Consider the following 9,197-nt stretch of genomic DNA (forward strand, 5'->3'; position numbering starts at 1 on the left):
AGAACACACAGGTGGGGCACACCTTATAAAGGAAACAGAGCTGAAGCAAAGAGCTGAAGCAGAAGCAGGGAATGGGAGATCAGAACAGAGCAAAAGGAAATCCAGGAATGGATTGAAGCAAAACAGGGAAATTGAAACAAGAGCGAGATATGCAGCTCCGCAGCCTGGGAAGGACGTGACACCTTCCTGCCAAACATGTACTTCATTAATGGTGTCCAGAGAAGGCTTTGAAGGAGATGACGTCCTTGAAATGGCCGGCATTTTGCCCTAACTTAAACTGAGGGCAATATAGGGTGGCACGTCCGGTGACGTCCTCTTCCTCAATTAAAGGATTGGGGAGAGAACATCAATGCAAGCGTCTCCATTTTGGTGGAAGTTCTGCCATGTTATGTCTGTGGAGATGTCCATGAAGATAGAAGATAGTAGATTGAAGATAGAAGAGAATAGAGAAAAGAAGGGAAAATAGAAAATATAGAAGATAAAGAGGATGTGGAAGTGGTCAACAAAAGTGGAAGTGGCCAGCAGAGAAATTAGGGGAGTTTGTGAGAGAAAGCGTTAATGGGAATGAGAGTGTGAGAGAGAGGGAGTGAACGGTCTGGGCTCGTTTTTGGGGCTTCATATTGTAGTCTAATATAGGATTAAACTTGTGTTAGTAGAATCTTTATGTTATATATATGAAATGCTAGTATCCCTATGCTTTTATGTTTAATGAGAGGCTGACCTTTGTTTCATACCTTAGAGTAAACCATAACAGAGGATGTTAAACATGGTTATATTCTATTTAGCTCAGTTCTGAACCTGGTATCCTTGTAGTCATATTTTGTTCATTTCCAAACGTTATCTTAAAATGCCTCCTTTTTGTTGCAAAACATGTACATCTTTAATCTCTTCCAACTGACAGAATCTCTGTTAAAACGAATATTCAAAAGTCTGCTTTTTTCATTTTTCCAGAGGACTAAATGAATGTTTACTGTGAACTGCACAATGTCCATTGATCAGAAAACAAAATTAATATTTGAGGCTGTATTAAATTTCTTCTTGGAAGCACAGGAAGTACAAGTAAAAGCCTCACAGAGGTGTGACTGTCACAGATAGAAGCGGTGCATTGGTTACAGAGCATCATCCACAGAAATTAATCTTCTGCTACCTAATGAAAAATCAAATATAAATCTGATCTTTGCGTCAAGCTCAGCAAATTACTTTTCTACTCATCCTCTTTCTGTGAACCAACACGCATTTATTTCCCTTCTGTGAGAATGAATAAAGATTGCTTTTTCATTTACATGATTCTTGTGTACCTGGATTATAATGGACACATATCCACAGACACGGTAACAGCTAACAGAATAAATCGTTAGGATATTTATTAACAACAAGGAAAAGTTCCAAGGGATATTGTAGTTGCAAAGTCTTAAAGGGGCCAGAGGTGTATTTACCAGCCATTAACCTCCCTCCATGGCTGCCATCTTCACAGAGGAACGCCAGGATATGATATTTCGCAGTTGGAACTGGTCCATTGAGCAGCAACACACCAGGCTACCTGACCTACTTCCTGGTTTTGCAGTAGAAGATTAGGGTCCCCTTATACCTGTCTACATAGGCCAGTCTACATAGGCCAGAATATGCTGCTTCCTCATTGAGAAAGATGGCTACAAAATGGGTGACTGCTCCTCTGTGGAAAAAAAGTATCTCCTAAAGAATTGAACCACCAGTCATGACAACCAGCCAGGGTGAACCAGTCAATTCTTTGGAACCTGTTTATATAACCAGACATAAAAGACATACTGTATACAGGATACAAGAAAGGATTAACATAATTCACACATAACATAATGCAGAAGATTGCACAGACAATACTCCGCACAACACCCTAATCTCCTCACACATACAACTCATTGTGTGTCTTGTTTCCTTTATCAGCAGCACCACCAGGTCAATAGAACATGTGTGTGCAGCTTTGACAAATATATATATATTGCTTTCATGAGAGCTCTTTTTAGGTTCTGAAAGCAAATAGATGAGCATATATAATCAGAAGTTAATATTTTTGGGGAAAATCTTTTCTGATCATTTTCTGATCACTAGCCTAATTACTTTTTAACAGAACAAAGCAGAACGCATTAATATTTAACATTAGCATTTAAGCTTGTTTAATTTTATTACGGTTTCACCTTTGATGGATGAATTTAAGCATTAGGCGTTGAATCAGATGAAAAAGAATATTTGATTCATAGAAATGTCATTAAAGCATTAAATGACAATCTGTACAAGTAAGACACAAGTAACTTTTCTTATTTACCAAGAATAATCACATCCTGTGGATATATAAAAAATTGAAAAATTTAAAAAAAGAACTATTATTTAGTGAAAAGCTTTTTCTCTATATTTCTCATTAATTACAACTGAATAAGCTACTTTTATTCATCTTAGAAAGTTTGAGTTTTAATGCAGTCAAATCTGTATAACAACAGCAATGCAGCAAAGACAAGAACATTCACAAAGTGAAGGAGAAACATAGGAACTCAAATGCTGAAACTGATTTATTATTCAACATTTCAGTCCCTAGTGACAATTTTGTCAAAAGACAATTTTATTCAAAACAAAGATCCCAAGGGGGATGAATAATAAATCGTAATGAATATGTGAAATATAATGAAGCTAAGACGTCATTGTCACCACAATGATGATTAGGGTCACATAATCACAATGTTTTCTTTTTAACATGTTGATATCCTAGATTAATTATGCACAGCTATATTTGACAGTCTTGTGAAAGGCATGGGTATCCATGCACATCCAGGGCTATCCCTAATATAAAGGCATATTAAAAAGTTGAAGTGCTATGCGACTGTAAGAGGGTAGAGTGAGACTGTCCATATCCAGGTAGCAGCTGCTCTTATTTACTTGCCGCTGGCTTTCAAATGCCAGGGGCACTTTTCTTCCCTAGTCTTGGCTGGGAATGTGCATATTTTACCAGTCTCAGAAGATGTATCTGTGTTGTCCCTATTTTTCATGTGGACCACATACCATTCTATCTAGAAAAGTAAAATAGTGTTATGTTTAGACAGTATGTTATACAGCTTTAATAAGGAGTTTTATTTATGTTCTCTAAAATCTATGTAATGTACCTGTTATGCTCTACCATTATACACAAAGACACACCTTGGCTTCTTGCAACTCCTTTTCATTTTAATCATATTTACTGTATATTACACATATATGAATATCACCTAAAGCACGATTTTTTGAAGGAAGTGGACATTTAAACTCCCTCATAGAAGAGATTCAGGAAGACTATTGAGGGGAGAGGAAAGAAGATTCATGAGCCTAGAGTGACATTACCTGCCTGGACGTGTGCATGTTATCTGGAGGAAGTTTCCCGGGGTCTGGCGTAGCCGTGACTGGGTTGCAGATTTAAGATAGATAGTGTTTAGGTTGGCCAGCCTGGACCGGCCAGAGAGGGCTTGAAATGCGAGCTAGGCTTTTATTTGAGCTGGCCTGGCTTCAGATCACAGTCCTTTTAAACAGGAGACGTAAAGGCCAGGAATGTAATCTGTCTCTTCAAAAATAAGTGAAGTTGACCTCACAGAGACCCAAGGTTTGTCCTCCACCTAATAGCACCCCACGCTAGAAGCCTCCCTATAGCCCCCACATGCCATGTCTTTTTTAACGTTCAAAATGCCAACATAGGCACAGACCTCTTGTGTGTATCCTATGTGTGGCAAATGCTTTTTTTTATCCTGAAAGGCATTAAAACAAATCGTGGACGTTTTCTAGCCTCTCTAGTCTGACTGCCGAAGACAGCTGCCTATAGTTACCTGACACTAGGATCTGCCTTGGAGATACTCGCCCCTTACCTACACTTACCTGTTTACTTCTCTTTTTTTAATCCTAGCTGCTAAAACCCCAACAATCTATAAAATTGTGTTTATAGAATTAGTGTTTGTGATAATGTTCATGTAGTAGTGCAATTTCATATGTTATTATGTAACCTGTGTCACCTGTGTTGACATGGAAAAAATACCCTTCAATGTAAGCAATTCAATATGGCAGCAGGTAAATAGGCAAAGAAGCAGCTCAACATTGAGGAACATTGAGAGTCAGTAAAAAAATACAATAAATGTATGGTTCATAAAGGTAATCGGTACTGTTTATCACTATTAGGATAAAATTATCTGTCGTCTTCTACATTTCTTCAAAATCCTGTCACTGAACTATTATCTTTAATGTTTTTTTCCTTAAAATTGTAACATAATTAACTAAAAATAAGCTCAAATCTACTGAACTATTAGATAGCATCTGACACATTAAGAAGATACATTAGGAGGTAGCTATTCAATATATTTTTGAATATTCATTTGACTAGAAAATAAATATGAAATTATTTGAATGCTGTTGGATGAGTGTGCGAAATTGGAAATGCACAGAACATCTTTTTGACAGAGACATCTAATACAGTAAATGCTAATTATTTCTCTAGTAAAGCGGACCTGTCACTTTTCCCAAATTCAGTATCAAATTTTATGATTTGAACATATGCAACTTATGTAAAGGGCCCCCCTGGAAAATAAGGAAAGGGGGAATATGACTGCTGGCCCAGGTCAGGTCACTGGGAGGTCAGGTTTAACTTTTGCCTCATTGGTTAGTGGGCGCAACATTGTTGCATGCTAGGGTGTAAAAGTGCAGGACAGCTGCAATCCTACCTCTTTTCCTGCCTGGAGCTTAAGGTCAGGCATTGTCCCACCCTCCCTCCCTATTTTGCTGTACTGTACTTTTCATTGTGCATGTGTTGGTTTCTGTTTTCTTTGTGGTTTTCTTTTAGTCACAGCGCGGAAGATTCCCCCCCTTTTTGGATGGAAGTGGTGACATCTGGAAGCGGCGCCCGAATGGGCTTGGGGAGGCGGGTCCAGCGGGTGGCTGATGGCACCCACTGGGCCAGAACTCTTGGTATCCCGTGGTTTGTAACCGCCTGCTAGGCTTAGGCTTAGCAGCTGGCGGGTTGTTAATGGTTATGTCAATGTTGTGTTTTACGGGAATCTGTTAATAAAGCTGTGGCCAATGCCCTTACCCACACCAGTGAGTTATGTCTTTATTTACGGTGGGTGGGTGAAGGTGTTGGATTGGGTTGTTAAAAGCGACTGGGCCTAAGCAGTCATGCTGTTTGCAAAAAAAGCAATATGTGTGAATTAGCTACTATATTTAATTGTGTAGTAGTGGGAGCAGACTTCACTTCAAATTTACAGGATTTGGATGATTATTCTCTCCAATTAAGTTTTTTCCCCCAGTTGTTAAGTTACCGTCAGCACCATATAAATCAATACTATATCAATAAATTATATTACAGTCCCTCTCTCAGGGCAGCTGAATGAATGTTAGTTCTGCCAAATATTGCTACTCCTTTTTGGACTCTTAAATTGTAGATAGACAAGTTTATAAGGCAAATATATCGATATATACGCATCTACGGTCCTCGACATTACCCGTTTCTTTGTGCTTCTTCTGAAGAGCAGGGACAGAACATCTGGAAATACCTGTTGGACTTGGATTTTTTGTCTGGGAGAGACCTTGTTGATACAGTATAACTACATTGTGTCCTGTGCTTAGTCTTGCCATGGTGTATGACTTTTGACATTAAACTGTCTTCAGTAATCTCACCTTGTTAGTGTGTTTGGGTGTTTCTCATCTAGTTTTATTCCTCCTACACAACCGTTTCTGTTCATAATTGTACAGCTATTCGTCCAGTAGGTATCAGTGCCAATGACAGGTTATAAAATTACAATTTTAAGGCAAGACAGGAGGCTTCCTATTTTGCATATCTTCCTTTACTCACACCAGTAGCAGCAAAGAAAGCGTTAACAACATAAGTGGAAAGAACCAATAGAAAACAGTACATAGGTGGTATATAAACCCCTAAGCCATCCTCCTCTTCCTCTTTCTTTGCTGCTCACCGTAGCTGCAGGTCAGTCCTCTTCCGTGTTTCATGCTTACTTATTGAAATATTTTATCTATACAGTATATTATTTGATATTATTCCGTTATATTATTTAATTGTATATCTATACTTTATTCGTATATTGTCTGATTTATCGGTATAGGGTTTCTTCCCCGGACGCTACTGGTCCGTTTGGGGCGTTTTCCTTCTCCTCTCCCCGTCCTCGGATCTCCCTTTATCCCCCCCCTTCCCTTTCCCCCTTCCCCGGTCCCTGGTGACCACCCACGTTTTATTTGCAGTTCATCCTGCGGTTGTCTGCGACAGTCAGTGCCTCGCTATACTTACCGTTCTAGTACAGGCTATCTCCCTTGCTTTTACTCTTCCGTATCCTCCCGGGAGCTTCGTTCTCGCGGTCCGGCACATCTGCCTTGTCTTCTAGTTTTCGGTGGGGTCTCGTATCGCGAGACCTCGCGGCCATCTTTTTTTTTTCATTACCCTCTCTCTTTTTTCTCTCTGCAGACAATATGTCTCAAGATAACTTACCCTCTCAGGATGCCTTTATGGCCTGGTTAGAAGCCAAATTTTCTAATTCAGTGGAGTCTTTCTTTTTAAAAATGTCAGCTAATATGCCCCAGGCTCAACCGCCTGTCCCTCCGGGCCCCACTACGGTTCCAACTGAGTCAGAATCTGACAAATCAGAAGGGGAAGTTTCCGGCTCTAAGCGCCCCTGGAAGGGCAGTAGCATTTCAGCTGGCAAGGGCAAAGCACCCGCAAAACGCCCCAAAACCTCTGGCACTCCTATTAATGACCCACTGTCCATAGTGGATGAATAGCGGGCAGATTCATCTAACGAATCTGATGTGTCAGCTAATCTGGTCTCGTCCAGAGATTTCGACTCCGGGTTCGTCCGTGAGTACTTGGTGGATGAGCCTCACCTTGCCGATCCCCAACAAACTCATACGGCTTCCACGTCCACTGACCTCCCGGGGGCTCCCCCTTAGCATATCGCTCTCTATCTCCATAAATGGTTACGGAAACCTCTTCCCAAGGAGGTCCGCAATAAGCTTAGGGCCGAATGCACACGGCCGTGCATCCCTGATAAAGTAGCCCTTACTCCGGAGTTCAATCCTAATGTGGTCGCTCTGTTATCTGTCAATAAGAGAGATCCTAGAAAGGGGTTAGAGCAAGGCCTTAAGTCGGCACAGGATAAACTCCTGGATCTAGTGGGGCCGATCACCCAGATATTATACTTGGCGGATAGGGCGTTTCTACAAAACACCCCCCTTGACTCCAAAACTATTCGTGATTGGGCTCTTCGAGTAGTCTGTCTGCTGGGAAACGCAAACGTTTCCATAGCTACAGAGCGACGCAAGGCGACTTTGCTCCGCATGGACCCCCGCCTGGTTGAATTAGGCACCAAAGATTTAGGAGCTGCCGCCAACGGCCTACTTTTCGGAGACACATTTGTCAAAGAACTGAATCGCCACGTATCGCTGATGACATCTTGGAATAAAGCCAAGCTTTCTATGAGGAGGGTTTTTCAACCGAACCCCCGTTTTTCTGGGAGGGCTGGACGACCGCGGGGCCGGGCCGCCAGCCGATCTTCATCCCAAGGCTCCCGGAACTTCCCTTAGGTACAAGCTTCGTACATACCACCATACCACCAGAGGTCCTTCAACCCACGTGGAGGAAACAGAGGCAGAGGTGCTCAGGGATTCCAGAGGACGTTCCAGTTTTGGTAAGTCCAAATTATTCCTATCCTTCTTCCCCTCTACGGGTTGGGGGCCGTATATCCCATTTTTTCTACAACTGGGTGTGGATTCTGTCAGACCCTTGGATCCTCCAAACGGTCCAGGGTTTCCAGATAGACTTCGTCTCTCCCCCCTTTCAGATACACAGACCTCGCCCTTCCATCAGGTCTTCGACCGATCAGGCCCTGATAGAGACGGAACTTCGCGCCTTACGAGACAAAGGGGCTATTCAACGGGCGTCTGGCCCCATTGGGTTCCTCAGTTAAATTTTCCTGGTGCGCAAACGCACCGGAGACTTCCGTCCCGTGATCAATCTCCGGGCTCTCAACGCCTTTGTAGTCTATCGCCCCTTCAAGATGGAAGGCATCCATCTCCTCCGGGACCTTATGTCAGAAGGCGATTGGTTCACCAGGTTGGACCTCACAGACGCATACCTCTCCGTCCCGATACACCCAGATCACAGGCGTTTCCTTCAATTTCGCTGGGGCAGACAGGTTTGGCAGTTCAGGGCTCTTCCCTTCGGCCTAATTTCAGCCCAGGTGTATAATATACCTGGACGACATCCTGTTGTTTTCAGGCTGCCGAGAGACTCTGATCACCCAGACGGATTTCGTGGTTCGAACTCTTCACGATCTCGGCTTCATTGTCAATACCCTCAAGTCCGAACTCGTCCCGAGCCAACACATTCTTTTCCTTGGCTTCGAGATAGACTCTCAGGCGGCCATGCTTCGACTCCCGAGGGCCAAAATAGTCTCCATTCGGAAGGAAATTCGGGCTCTTCTTCACCAAGATTCTTGCTCCCTCCATCTCCTAGATCGGGTGGTAGGTCTCCTCTCGTCCTCCATTAAGGTGATCTTCCCCGCTCCGCTCCACTATCGGGCTCTTCAGCGTCTCAAGGCTCACCATTTGAGGAAGACGCCTTCTTATGACCAGGTGGTCCAGTTGACGCTAGAGGTATGCCAGGAGCTTCACTGGTGGCTACGCCACATGGAGGCTTGGAACGGGCGAGCGATCTTCGGCTCTCAGCCGGACTTCATCCTCGAATCCGATGCCAGTCTACTAGGTTGGGGCGCAGCATCCGACTCAGAGGCGACCTGAGGTCGCTGGTCTCTAGAGGAACGCTCGCTCCATATCAACTGTCTGGAGCTGATTGTGGGTTCTTTCGCGATCAGGAGCCTGGCCAAAGACCATTCGGACTGCTGTCTCCTTCTGCGGATGGACAATTTCCCAGCAGTCCGCTATATCAACCTCAGGCGGAATACCTCCCGGGCGTTGAGAATCTCCTAGCGGACTGATTCTCCAGACACTGGCGGGACGCGAGCGACTGGAGGCTCCACAGTCAGGTCTTCCAGGATCTCCAACGTTGGAGAGGCCCTTTTCACCTGGACCTGTTTGCATCCAGGACAAATCGCCAGACGGAAGACTTACAGCTGGCTTCCAGACCCGGAGGCTCTGGCGACGGACGCCTTCATGCAAGTGTGGCCGACCTCGGGTGCGTACGCGTTTCCCCCTTT

Source organism: Sceloporus occidentalis, unplaced genomic scaffold (genome assembly GCF_023333645.1).
Source record: "Sceloporus occidentalis isolate IW3139 unplaced genomic scaffold, rSceOcc1.0.p SCAF_35, whole genome shotgun sequence".
Classification (NCBI taxonomy): Eukaryota; Metazoa; Chordata; class Lepidosauria; order Squamata; family Phrynosomatidae; genus Sceloporus; species Sceloporus occidentalis.